Here is a 15,556-nt window from a genome sequence, read left to right on the forward strand (position 1 = left end):
ACTTCAACTATTGCAAAAATGAATTGGTAGAAATTTGAGTCTATAGATGTGAAAAACAGAAAATGCTGATTTAGGGGTTCGGTATTTTATTCTGAAAATTAATACCACATATCCTTTACTCTCTACTTAACAATGTGCTGTTTTGAGTTTGGACTATCACATATTTCTCCAAAAGACATTCAATTTGATGGTTGTAATGTGACTAAACACGAAAAAGTTACATTTGCATGAAAACTGTAAAGGCAAAAGGGAAGCAAAGGTGCTGGAGGTGACAAGATCATGAGGCAATTACTGTACACTGTACATGTCTTCAGTAGAGACAGCAGTTAACTTCCACACAATGTCAATAAATCTACAACGAATCTGTTCCAGTTTCCCTGTAACGAGAGACAATTAGTTTTAAAAGAAACATGAAATAAGATCATTTCAAGTCACAGCTCAGAGTTTGGATAGAAAAAAAGACATTGTGTGAGGGTGTGTGGACGTGGGCGTGTGTGTGTGTGTGTGGGTGTGTGTGTGTGTGTGTTTTTATTAAACAAAGTCTGAGGCTGAATCCTGGAGCATAAAACAAACTTGTAAATCTCAAATGACCTATAAAGCTTGTTACTCTGTTCCTGGAAGCTTGCGTGTCAAGAGAAAATATGATTAGTTCAATACAGCGAGCATATCTTGACAGCTATTTTCAATTATACTCAAAAACTGACATTTATGAAACAAACAAAAACAAAAATCTCTTGTCAGCAAATATATAGGAATTCAAAACAACTTAAAACTGGACTTTTTTCTTCCTATGTTTCCCTACTTCGATATTATCGGCGGATCCAGGCATTACTTTAACTGCGACCTCCTCCTTCTCGCTCCGTTTCAAAATGATTTATGTCTGTGAAACCCTGTTCGAGAAATTAATGTGGACTTTGTAGCGTCTGGTTTCCCCCGCAAGCTGCAGTAAAATCAGATGGAGAGCCAGGAGAGGGGCAGCGTTTGCGTGACTGCAGAGTGGGGGAGCAGGCGGCTGCGAGCCTCAGCCAAGGGGCACCTGTGAGCTTCCCCCTCCACCTACACGCATGTTATGATGTGGCCCCAACATTTAAAGCTCTCAGGCTGATAGGTTTGAGGGCCCATATTTAAGTGTGCAGATTTATGAGGGGTGACTTCAGCATATCGGAGAACCTGTGCTACTTTTGCAGGATGGACTAAATGAGGCTCGTGAATTTCAGAGCTGAGAAAGAAATGTTAAAGTGCCTTCGGGTTACGGTCATAATCTGGAGAAACTCTCAAACGGCGCACTGATTTTTTTGTTGTTGATGCCTGAAAAGCACTTGACTGTGATGAACTGTCTCGCGTGAGACCTAGAATCTGGTTTTGACCTCCTTTGTTGCAGTTCATCAACATCTTTCATCAATTTGGGAGACGTGGAGGACGCCGAAAGCGGAGGGGTCAGGAAAGGGGAGTAGGAGACGAAGTGAGGGGATGACTGGGTGAAAATATTCAGGCAGATAAGTTGACCTCTGGGTTTTAACCTTTCTCTTCCTGCAGTTTCCTGTCTGTTCTTTGCACGTCATGTGCAACAGCAGGAAGGATCATACCCTCTTCACTGTCACGAAATGGGCCTCTCCTCATCCCTCCCACCCTGCAGTCTCAGCTGCTCTTCATCAGCCCCATCAATCGCTCACCACCTTGTTAAGCATAAGCCCTGATACACAACGAGGAGGGAGTCCAGAGGATCTCACACACAGTCAGAGCTGCCTATCAAATGTAGCAATTAACTGTAAAATAGTCGCTCTATGATGACATTCAGACTTACAAATTCCGATTTTTTATTTCAGGATTCAGTTTTGTGAGATAATTTATTTTTTAGCTAGCACAAGAAATGTGACCCAAAAAGGAAATCTAAAGGTTTCTCTATGCGGAACAGCTTTTATCACTTCTTGCAGCTGCTTCTGCAACTACCTTTTTTCCTTTGAATAAAAACTTTTGTGTCTTTCTTTTTTCTACTGTTTAGGAAATTTATCCTAATCCTGATCTGTTTGTTCCAATTTATGTATGTTCTTATGCAGACTCTGATGAGTAAATCAGGACATCCTGGAACATAGACATTGTCTGGTTGGATCACCTCATAAAACTAAAATCTCCTTAAGTTTTCCCTTAAAAGGAATGCCAGTAATAGGCCAACAAGTTTTAAAATAACACATGTTACCATTAAGAATGTTCCAAAACCTTCAATAATGGTCTTCTATGTAACATTAAACTGCCTCAAAAAATGCTAATTTAATTTTATACATAAAATATTCAACATTTACTTTAAAAATTTGTTTGATTCTTGCTGAATTTTAACTGACTTTATTCACAGTTCCATTCTTTTTTGTTATTTTAATCATTTTTAACATTTTTTTCTATCCCTTACAATTTTTTGTAAGGGCTTGTCCTTTCTTTCTTCCAGGACTAAAGTAAAGCTAATTGGACACCTTATTTTTACAGATAAATTAACAATTTGTCACTGGGAATGACATATTTTTGGCTTATGAGTAATTAAGTTTTAGTCACTGATAATGTTGGTAATGTATCATGATTAACTCTTGCATGAAGATAAATTTACAATAAGAAATGTTCCGGCTTCCAGCCCTTCAATTTTTTTTCTTCCCACAACCATCCAGCGGTAAAAGCTGCTGTCAGCACCATAAGTGATCTCACTAGTTGTCTCTTTATTTAAACATTTGTTGGACATTGCAGTGTTGAAATCTTTAGTAACATGCAGCCACACTTATGATTGCCTGGCTTTAAGCAGTTTTGCTGTGTTCCAGCAGCTTACAGCTGTCTGTTGGCGCCAAGAGGGGGATGTTGACAAGTCGGATACTTTTGCAGCTTTCTAACATCTTCTTTGGTGCATTAGATGAAAAGCTTTTCAGTCTTCAGGTTAAACCCAGAAGTGGCACCAACTTGAGGCTCTGAAACATGCGCTCCCTTTTAGGGAAGTGGTACTACTGGTTAGCGCCAAATCTTGTTGTGTTCTCATAGCCATCCTTCTTTGTACAGGCATATAAAGAAAATAATAATAACAGAAGGCAGCTCAGAGCATATTGTTTATTGTTATACACTATGAAAATGAAACCACAACTGAAACTTTTAAACAGCTGTGTATAATGTAATTTGTGATTTCTAAAGCATTTTAAGAAGAGCCTTTATAAATAAAGAGTTGTCAAAAATTGCCTCCTTATATCTATTGAAATTTATGCATTCCAGTATTTTTTTTTTTCATTAAATCATCTTTTGTTTTAAGCAGCAGCTGACAGAAATATTTCTTTTTGATGGAAGATTTAAACAGACCTCATAACTTGCAATTGGATCCCACACTACGGGAGATGAAAGCTAAGAATGTAAAGCTGTCTGGATTCACTCACACTGCACTTTGTTTGCTTGCATCGACCGAGCTGTTCAAGCCTTTCAACTTCACACTCATTTTCCTCACAGAAATGATGCAGACTTTCCCACAATGATAAAGAGTTTCTTGCTTGTTGACATGATGAAGCAAAATACGATAAAATCCTGGCCCTTGTTTTGTTATGTAAGTAGTGTGCACAAAAGCAATATTTATGAAGCATTTAGGCTTATTAGGACAACAGCCATTTTATCGACTGGTAATGGGGCTGGGCACTGATAAAATATTTTATAATTCGCAATCATTTAAAATAATTTGGGTAGTTTAAAATTGAATCTACTTTTATGTAACTATCAAAAACATTTTCCTCTCATTTCTTATTTCATAAAATAATAATAATCAAAGAAGGAATTGGTTTGAGATTAGGGCTTGAAATGTGATCAAAATGGTAAAAAATGTTTCCTATGCTTTTAAAAGATGTTATTTAAGCTATTTTCCCTTACAACCATGATTTGCTGTCCATGGATCAAAATACGTGTCTCAAACAGCAGTATTTTTAGGGATAAAAGCATGTGTAGCAGGACAGCACAGCAGTTCATCCATCACTTTCTTTGCTTCACCACAGAAAAATGCTTCAAATAATCCCAATGTTTCAGAACTGCATATCCAGCCTGCTTACTTTATATAACTTTGTTTCTGATGTGTTGTTGGAAACAAAGTTTGCTATTATATGCACCTTTGCTAAAAGGATGTGACATCAGTGCATTTTTGATCCACTGGCAAGAAAGGCTCAGTATTAAGACGTTCCACTTGCTTGCAAGTTTACTTTAGCATTACTGCTGCTAAACTGCTTAAACCAAGTAAATGCTAAATTCTTCATTTAACCAAGTGTTCTCATCAATAAGTCATTGGACAGTTCTTAATTTTTGCTATGTTGAGATATTATTTCATAATTTACCCTATTCAAACATATTACTCTTACCATTTTCCTGAGTAAAAAAGTATCTTTAATTTTTCACATGAGCAGAAAATAATCCATTCATGATTTAAGAGCTACTTGCATGTCTTTTGTCTCCTGGCAATATGTCCATAATGTATTTAAGTCAAAACCTAAGCCCTAGAGGTTTCATTTCATGTCAGCTATTCTTTTGCACAAACATATTAAATTTCTTCTGTTTTTTTTCAACTTGGACCCTGTAATGATCCAACAGTGATTCTCATTACACAACCAAGGGCGAGAGTATATTCTGTAAATAAATGAACTAAGATCACACAAGGAGATAAATACGGAAAGCATCCAGTCTCGTGCCAATCCCAATCAGCTCTTGTTTGCGTTTGTGTGTTTGCATTTAAGTTAGTGGCAGTTTAATGTGAGGGACCACCGGAATAGTTTGTTTCCCGGAACTGTTGTTTCTTTTATTTTATTTTTTTTCATCGTCTACAAGACTAATTTTTTTAATGTCTCTTATTTGTCATTTAAGGCAGTCTCAGTGCATAAGGATGTGGCGTTTCGAAGTAATTGTACAGTCACAGTATGTGGTCCAGGTCTTTTACAAAATGTCTTGTACAAACCACAGGATTAAAGCTTGATGAGTGTTCATTTAAAGCAAATAAATCTTCGGAACATGCTTCTTTGAAATTTGCGTTTTCATTGCATTCAATCTCAGATGCATTTTGTCCCATGAAGCAATGTGGGATAAAATGCCGTGAATGCCATGATATGAAGCAATTTAATCAATTACTTTTATATAATATGAAAAATTCACTTCTCTATGCTCAGAATCCAGGTTGGGGGTATTCCTTTTTTCGGAAAATCCCTGTTGAGCCTAGTGTTTCTGTTTACAAGATCTAAAGCATGACTTCCAGCTTCCAGAGCCAAACTGCTTCAAGTGATTCCATGTCAGGAGAGGTACTGACTGAAGTCATGTCAGAGGTTAATCTGCAACATACTTTTGATTATATGGGGTTGTGTTATTCTGCTTTCCTAACACTCTGATTTATGGGCCTCATCTTGCTGCTGGTCGCTGTAGCTGCTGCAGCTGAATCAGATGCTTCTCAATGTGCAACTGGGACTTTAACTGGTGCACGTGTTAAAAATCACCCAGGTAAATAATAATGAGGAAAGAAAACTTGCATGTGAATGCACTAAACTGTCTCACTTGGGAATTAGCTACTCGGATGGTAATAATTACACTCTTTTTTTTTCAAGGTGTAGGACCCTGAGTTAAAACTAAAACTTCAAATTTAAAGATTTATTCTAATTATCTGCACCACTGCAAAAACACAAAGTCTGAACAAATATTTGTTCTCTAGTTTCCAGTACAAATAAAACAAAACTATCTGACACATAACGTTTCATCAAGAAATGTGAGCTTCTTTTAGGCCAGTTATTTAAGAATGTTTTTTATTGGTATGCAATAGTCTAATCTTAAATGTCTTCTTGTTATTAGCTGTAAGTAGAAAATAACAAGAAACAGAATGAAACCATTAAAACATCGGTTTGTGTTTCACATAGTGAATTCAGTCCCTGAAAAATAAATTACCTTTTCAATAATATTCATATATTGTTGATGATAACTGTATGATGAACAACATTTTGAATGTGCTGGACAGCCCAGTAAATTCTAAGGACTGCACCCTGCTTTGTGAAAGCATTTTTTATTTCGTTTTTTTTTTTTTTTTTTTTCAGAACGGTTTACACTTTTTCTCCCATTACCTTTTTTACCATGATGTGCGGTGACGTCAGTATTTGTGTGAGAATTTGTTGAATAACATCAGTCTGAACAAGTGGCCTCTCCAAACACTGGCACAATCCTCTTGCACCTCTTTCTCCAGTGCGGTTTGAGATACAATAAACTCTGAATGAACCATCTTTAGATCCCGATCCGCAGCAATTACAGTTGGGCATGCTCGACTTCACTTTATGTCAGCCACGTATTCAAAGTGTCCCCATTCTTTCACTTCTAGACACCAGCTAACTCTGCTATGCACTTTTGCCATTACTGCATCTGAAGATCGCCCCTTTAGCAGTGCAGTAAAATTTGCCTTTCACACAGGCAGCTGGCCAAAGCAAATAAACCAGCCACATGCCAGCAAACGAGGGCATGAATGGGGTCAGAGGGGGCCTTGTCGAGAGGTGCCAGAAGTGACAGAGGGAGGGATATGGTCACGCAAAGAAAACAAGCTCAGCAAGAGCGAGGGCAGCTTTCTCACGCAGGGGCCCAGACATGTGTCTTGTCATGCAACAGCCACCCCGTCAACCCAAATTAGGGCTGATGGAGATAATAAACCGAGGGGGTGAAAGGAAAGGAGGGTTTCCCTGCGTGTCTTTCGAGAAAATAAAAATAAGAGGAAGGATGTGGTGGTCACCTTTTAGAGGGCTCATTACCCTCATTACAACACTGATGACCTCAGTATGCCAGAGATTATCATGCTCTCTGTAAGGTGAAACCAAATCTTCAGCTCATGCTGCCTAAAAACCTAAGAGCTTCTGATGATTTTTGGTGTAAAGTATTATAGAGGCAAATAAATCCACAAATAAATAAAATACAAAAGTCTTATGTAAGCATAAATACAACAATAAAAATTTAATTAATTTAAATGAATTTCCAGTTGATAGATATAAAAGCTCATGTCCACCCTACTCTTGACATTTTTGCTGTTGGATTGATCTGTTTCAGCCAGCTAAATCAGATGATGCAAAAATTAACTAAATTTCTTAATGACACGGAAATGTGCACACAAAAACTGTGGAGGTTCCTGACATCTGCAACATGGCTCAACAACCAGGGTGCCATTTTGCGGCGCCCCAAATTACTTTTCTATTGATTTTCTAGTTCTCTATTTTTAGTTTAGTATGAACTGGACACCATCATATGCTTAGCATAGCTTAGGTCAGCGGTTCCCAAAGATTTTCTGGGCTCCCCTATGGATTACAATAAAATCCCCCCCAAAAAATAAAAAATAAAAATCAACTGTTCACATTGTTCAACCAGACATAAACCTATACACATATTTTTTTTTTTCAAACTCCACTGAAGTTTATTTCACACTTCAGGTTGCAACCAAACACACTACAAACCATCTTTACAGTGAAACACTTTTCTGTAACTGTTTTTTTTTTTTTCATTCATCCATACCACTTCCTGCGACCCCCCCCCCCCTCCCCCCACTTGCAATGGCACTGCGCCCCCCCTACAGGGCGCGCTCCACACTTTGGGAACCACTGGCTTAGGCTTTGGCAGAAAACAATTAAGCTACATAGGCTATTAAATGAAGTTAGTTTCCAGTTAGCTGCTCCTGATTTGGTGCTAAAACTAAAGGGCTACTTTACTGTTTATAAGAACCTTGGACAGTCTTTTTTAATTTTCTCTAGTTTAAAATCTAAATGCTTAAAGATCTATTGCATATATGTATTCTGCATGGATCATATATTCTTTAAAGCACATGTTAGTAATAATTATATTAGATTTGCCATGTTAAATAAAAATATCTTAAAGTTTTATTCACCTAACCTGTAGTGTAAAGTTAATGTTTTTTTGTGTGTATAAACTTGCTCTGTTCACTCTGGAACCTTTTGCTTACATCCCCCACTTTTTATTCTCTTATGCAACTTACAGACATTTACAGATGGGCTACAACCTTCAGTATTCATTTCATAATCTTTACCTAATTAATCAAGTGCAAGAATATGACATTTACCCCATTGAAAGCTATGTTAGATCAAGAGATTCACAGTATTTTTGTGATCTGGGATTAAAAGACGAAAATAAATGATAGATACTCAATAAGGACATAATGTCAGTGTAGACATTCCTTCTTGCTGCTTGGCTTACAACTTTGTGTTTAACTTGTTCCCAAAATAACTATAGGACGCCAAGGAACGTACCTTATATAGACAAAACCCTCTGAGAGCAGCATTCAAGCAGTGCCAAGATTAAAATTACAGCACATTCATTTTCCTAACGTGACATGCCTTGTTGGCCCACCGTACACTGAAGGAGAAGCATGATGATAAGCCACTCAGTCAGACGGACAGAGCTCGTTATTTCTGTGATTGACAGCCTTAAAGCATCCTTATGTCTGCTTACTTTGCAACTAAAGATCCAGTATACACGAGAATGTTGGACTTGTCAAACAGATGGATTGTTTTTGGTTATTTCCACATTTGTTCAGCCTGACAGAGAGGATGAGGCTAAACCCAGAACAGCTGGGCCCTGCACATATGCCAAAGTGAAATAAAGTCTGGAAACTAAAAGATAATTTGTAAGAAATGATGTTACATGATTAGCTTTTAATGAGTGAACAGTTCTCTTCTCTGGCTCAGACTTGCACTTATTCTGTCCAATATTAATATTCAGATGTCAGTCCTTATTTCTCCTCATGAGTTAAACAAAGTGGCAAAAAATATCTGAGTGGAGACTTCAAGGTTGTAACAATGATGTCAACATTACCTCTAGACTGATTTCCAAATGCCTGCAAGAGAGGCACCAAAACAGGGCAGAGTAGTGAAAGCAATGTGGATTCATTTGTTTGAAAAGAGCAAGATTGGGTTTAGAAGTATATGTAGTCAACATGCGGGAATCACACAGAACTGTTTCATGAAACTAATAGGTGAACATCTGCAAGAGTGAGGACGCTATTGTGATCTGTCTCCTTCAGGGTACAATGTGGGTCTTTGTATTATTCATTAGCAGAATAATACAATCAGTCAAAACCACAAAGTCCATCTCCAGCCAGCTCCAAGGTGAGCCAGGCTAAGACAAAAATAATTAGACTACAAATAAATAACATCTTGTGAGAAGATAAAATTACTGTACATTCATTTTCCTAAGGCAGGGGTGTCAAACTCCAGTCCTCAAGGGCCGGTGTCCTGCAACTTTTAGATGTGCCTCTGCTGCACCACACCTGAATGGAATAATTAGGTCATTAGCATTCAACTTGTGTAGAACAGTTCTAGAGAACTGATCTACACAAGGAGGAGGTAATTAAGCCATTTCATTCCAGTGTTTTGTACCTGTGGCACATCTAAAAACTGCATGACACCGGCCCTTGACTGGAGGACTGGAGTTTGACACCTGTGTCCTAAGGTGATATTCCAACACAAACTGGAAGAAAGATTCTACACTGGTTGTAAATTTCAACCACATAAAATTCAGACAAAAGCTCAAGCTGATCAGGGAGACTGAATGCAGACTCTAAAAGGTTTACTGAAGGATTGGCCCTTTTTTTTTAGCTGAATCTACCTTCCTCCTCTTCCACTCCTTCTTAAAAAGCATACCCACAGCATGATACTGTCACCACCATGTTTCACCAAGGACTCAGTGTGCTCAGGCAAAACATGACGTTTTGTGTGTACTGGCCTCATATTACCATATCTGATTCTCTAACATAGTAACATGTTTGCTATGTTACTTTTTAATGAATTTTGGCAAGACATAGGGGATTTATTTTATTTTATTTAAAGAATAGTTTTCTTTCTTCAACGTGTCGTTGAAAAGATCACAAAAAAGAAAAATGTCAATGTTACAATTTCAACTGACTTTTGATTACTGGCTCATTATTCAATGTTTTCTGAAAAACTGGTGTTATTCTTTTTTGAATTTTCTTCACATGCAATTTATAAAATAATTAGTGAAAACAAATGAAAAGAATGAGGGGTCCTTTAATCTGAATACAGAAGCATTTTAAAGCTTTGAGGCATTTGTTAATGTTAATGAAAAACACATTCCAAAAGCACAAAGACGAGGCCTTGATGTCAACAGAACGTTTCTGTGAAAGAAGTCCCGACAGAAAAGGAATGCCAGCAGTCACAATTTTAAGGAAGTCAAGTGAATTCACAGCTCATGCTGAAGTTTCTGCTTGACAGTAATTACTTCAGCCATTTACAACCCCAGATACACAGAGCTGTGGTGTACAAATTGTGTGAGTGGTCTCAGGGCCACCCACAATCACATAATTAACTCAAAGCTTTGCATGCTCAGACATTCAATTCATTTGTAAATATCTTCATCATTCTTGTATATCCTGTTCTACTTTCACTTCACCGTATATGGTAGCAAACAAGATGGGCATACATTAATATTTCTCTCTTTTCTGAAAAGTTTCCAAGTCTTACAGGTCCCAGCTTGATCTCATCTGCACAAATGATGGAACAATATGTCACTTAGCCTCATTTTCAGGATTCTCAAACTACAATAGGCAGCCCAAGCAAAGTCTCAAACACAGAAGAGTGCTGCAAATTCACACAATGAGAAATGTCCATACTACATGTATTCTGTGAGCTGGTTGCTGTCTTGGATGATAATAATAATATAGTTTAAATGTAACTGTTCAGGCTGTGGGTGTTACATAAGATTTGAAAAAGAAAAAAACTAAATTAATCAGAGTGGGGCACATAATCCTAGACAAATTAGTGCATGTCTTTGCTAAATCCTACTCATTTAAATAATTGGAACAATATGTAAAAAGTAACCACTACATCTCAAATAGACTCAGAATGAAAACTTACTTTGTCAGTTCTAAACACGTTCTTTTAATAGATACCATGCAAAATATGCAATTTATTAGACAACTCCTGTTCTACTCATCGAGTTGTTCACATTCAGCTTCACTCCAAACTGTTCTGTTCATTACTTTTACCATATTTGAATTACTCTGCTAAGGCTTCGATTCAACACTGATAAATGCTCTTTATCTTCTTCATGTGCCGATAACAGAGAACATATAAATTCATAATTTTAAAACATAAAAATCTTGAACTAACCAATAAGTTGATCTTTGCACGTCATAAATATTGTAGCAAAGCTACAGAAACAGCTGTGTGTATCTGCTGTTTGTCAAATAAAAATAAACTATTGGGTTGACATTTTGCCGTATTTTCTGCAATACTAAAGAAAGTTCAGAAAACAATCATTAGCTGTTATCAGGAAACCTTTCCATCTGATAGGATTTATTATTTGAAACAAAGTCGCACCAATTTCCATCAAATGAATCAAGTCAAAATCTATTTTCAAGTCGGATAGTAGCTACTGATAGTTGTTTTGAAACAATTCCAACGTAACCAGTGAGGATTGTTAACTATGTGTATATGTGTATTGTCCAATTAATGTTGGGGTAAATTTGATTTATACAATCTAATTTGCTGAATTTATTTTTGTTTTACTAATATATATATATATATATATATATATATATATATATATATATATATATATATATATATATATATATATATATATATATATACTGTCTAGAAAAACTACTCTGGGTTTTGGTCTTCAGTTACATGAAATGAACAACAGGAAAATGTCCAAATGAGGACCGTTAACCATGTTGTAGTAAACTTGGGTTTACTTGAGGCAGGCTGATAAATATGCTAAAGCAGTTCTTATAAGGAGGTGGGAAATGTGCAACGAACCATGTCTTTAACCATGTCTTTAGCCTGTCATTGCTAAGCTCACAAATCCTGGCTCATATGGAAGTTATTTGGACTTGTGCGTTCCCCCTCGTCTCATTTTAATCACTCCCTGCAGCCTCACACCTCCTCCTCCCACCCCTTGTCCCTGCTCAACAGGGAAGCCAGAGTTCAGTGACCAACCTCCGTGCACGCTATGCCGGCATGGCACGCAAGCTCATCACCACACTGCTCCCCCTCTTGCACACGGAGTCTAATGGATTATAAATAAAATCCTTTTGCTGTACAATTTACAGTGCTCTTGTTCTGGAGCCAGTATACAGTAATGATCTGTTGGTTAGCCTTAAAGAACGGAGAAATAGTCCAATTAGCATAGAGTGCTTTCAAAGAAGAAAATGATTATATACAATTTCCAAATTAAACATTTTTAATAATTTACAGAATTTACTTTATGAGTTATGATGCAAAACAAAACACCTAAAATAAGTACTTAAAGAGCACTGCCAATTAAAACTATACTTATTTTAAGTCTCATAACACCTTTCTGCTGATTACTTATTCTGACTAAGGCATATTTAGACAATTACTACTGCTGAAATTAAATTAATGTGGCAGCAGGGAAGGAATTTCAATACATTTTTAATCAGCCACTAGTCAAGTGTTTAAAACTATTCAAAATAAGATCCAATAAAAACCATTACCTTAGAAAGTCTTCTGTTAAGGCTAAGCACTTTAAAACATGTTCCAGAAAACCAGTATCCAAATATTGCCCATACAAGTCATATTTGGACATGTTGGACACGTTGAACGATATAAAACAGTGGACATTTTTAAAATTGTAACTAATGTCAAGAAGTTAAAAGTAAACCAGTCAAATACTCCTAACAATGGTTGTAAATGGCATAATGGAGAAACACTGTCATGACACACTGAACGTAAAGTGTCGCAAAGAGTAGGAGCTATTTAAAGAGACAGAAGCATTAAATACAAAGTCAAATTTAAAATTTTTGTTATATATAACAACTGAAGGTAACATTAATACATTAATATGTCCATGGAAAGTACATCTCACCCCTTTAATAGTTTCTTGTTCCTCCATTGATGTAATTATTCACATTCATTCACCAACACATCTTTTGCATTGCTCTATTGTCAAGTAATTAAAATACTTATATCTTTCTAAAGCAGTATATTTAGAAAACCACTGACATCTACAACGACTACCTAATTAAAAGCTGCATGAATGCAATAGAAAATTGTACTTTCAGTCCAGGCTATCATTAAGTCTTTGAAAACGTAAAAAAAGACAGCAAAAAGCAACTTATTTTCTCCTGATCCATCAATATAGCATGATAAATCCCAATACATATATTATATATAAAACTTACTGTATGTGCCATCCAGCACATACTTCATGTGGTATGAAGTACGTTTTGAACATGATTTTTAGTGCCCTGTAAGGCACGCCATAATGAACAACATAAAAGAAACAAAAACAAGAAAGAGTAAAGAAATAATCAACCCCAACTTAGGTAATATGTCTGAGGCATTCGGCCGAATTATTTTATTCTTCTCTGTACTGTGTGCTCCTACTGAGGCACTCAAACCGCATGTCTCACAGGGACTTCCGTTGGCATGTCAGTACAGAAATTAATTCTGACTTTGTTGTTGTTTTTTCTCAAACTGTTTACACGCGAACAACAAGCAACTCAGACAGTGACAGTTTTCAAGTATCTCTATTTCCTCATCCTGTGGTCTGGCGCGAGAAAATGCTGTCTCTGAAACATTGCTGTCTCTAACTAGCTATGTCCGGTGGTTACCCCCCTGGCAGCTTGGGATGGAGATAGCTGAGGGGATGTTTTTGTTGGTGTGTTAACTGGTATATCTAAATTGTTCTTCGCTGCTGAAATTTTTCAGGTTCAGATCACCTTTGCTTTCTATATTCTAAAACATCCACTTTGCTTCTCTTTCTAAGTTCCAGTCGTTTCCCAATTGCCTTTTCGACCCCTGGCTTTCCTCTTCCCACTGCCTTACTTTATGTCCATAAACTCCAAACTTTACCCCCCACTCCCCCTTTCTGCCTCCCTCTTGGTGCTGTGCGTGACAGTAGCTCACTGAGAAGTGGAAATGAGACTAGTAAACAATGATTAGCTCCAGAGACGGGGCAGGCTGGTCTGCCATTGGTCCTGTCTCCACACAGTGAGCTCGCCCACCCGCCAGCACATGACATAAGGGCCTCATCTCTCATCCCCCCACCTCCCCTACAAGCCCCTTCACCTCCCTACCCTCCCGCTCAGTCAGAGTCAACACAGGGTCAGGGCTAACCTTTCACAGCCAGGTTATGGGGGGGTAATTACAGGCAAACACGGCAACCACACGCAAACTGCACACACGACACTCCCAACATCAATCCCATATGCACATACACACACAGACTTCCACCTTGCCACCCAAGTACCCCCTTCCTTTCCCACAAACCTGGCTCGAATTAGCATGACAGGGATGCAAGTAGCCACATGTGCATGATGAGGATTTGGTGGTGAGGCTTGTGGAGGTGGGGGTGATACTCGCTACAGAAACAAGGCAGAAATGAACAGTGATACATAGTGTAGCAGTGCATTCAGAGACATTACTATGTGTCTGGTTAACCAAGAAATCATTCTAGGAGCTTTGCTTCTCTGCCACATCGCATTGCTCAAGACAAACAGCTCTGGGGCAGAGCTTTGAAAAGCCTCAACATCTGTGAAGGGCTGATTTGGAGCTATTGTTAAGAAAGAAAAGCACACAACATGCAATTTAGTTGTGCCTTTATTATTTTAAACCTTATATTTTTGGGGGGCTTTTTTTACAGTTTATTTGACCTAATAATGGCACTCATCAAAATGTAATGTTTGTTACTGGTGGGTGATTGTATGATGTTTTTTATAACTTTGTATTTTTTGTTTTTATTATGTAAAGCACTTTGAGCTGCCTTGTTGCTGAAATGTGGTGTACAAATAAACTATGCAAATAAACTTGATTGATTGATGATATATAAAAAAATGTATGCCATAGATGGTAAATATGAAATAAATGTGCTGCATAAATACTGACGTGGTGGGATAGTATGCACACATATCGTCTCATGCTATTATTCCAAACCCATTGTCTTTGTCATATTAGTCATGCTACAACCGCCAACATTAATGCATTTCATCATAATTGTATGTGACATTCCAACACAAAGTAGAAACAAATGCATGTTTTTCTTTGTCTAATAAAATAATGAAAATTGTTCACTCTGATATAAAGTCAAATGCAACTAAATGTGTTCAGAATATATTTAATTAGTAAAAAAAAAAAGATCCACTTGTGTGCAAATTAGACTCTTGCTGAAAAAAATTTTATTTGTCTAATTTTAAGTGTACAAAGATATTTTCACTAGAAATCTTTCCTTTAGGAGGACATTGATTCCTTTCAGAATTGGTCAGACCACAAGGTGGATGGAGTTAACTACAAGGAAGTCCTTTAAAAGAATCTGTTAATGGATACAAAAAGAAATAGACTGGATTAAAGTTCACTGTCTAACAAAACAATTAGACTAAACATAAGCGCGAGTTACAATAGAATGGCTTAGATTACAACATATTTGTATGATAGAATGGCCCAGGTAAAATCCATACCTATAGCCACCTGAGAATATGTTGCAAGAGTTGTAAAGGAACATTCACAGATTCACAGTTAATTTATGCAAGTCACTGTTCAGCTGCAGCTGAAGCATTGAT

This window comes from Xiphophorus maculatus, chromosome 19 (assembly GCF_002775205.1).
Source record: "Xiphophorus maculatus strain JP 163 A chromosome 19, X_maculatus-5.0-male, whole genome shotgun sequence".
Lineage (NCBI taxonomy): Eukaryota > Metazoa > Chordata > Actinopteri > Cyprinodontiformes > Poeciliidae > Xiphophorus > Xiphophorus maculatus.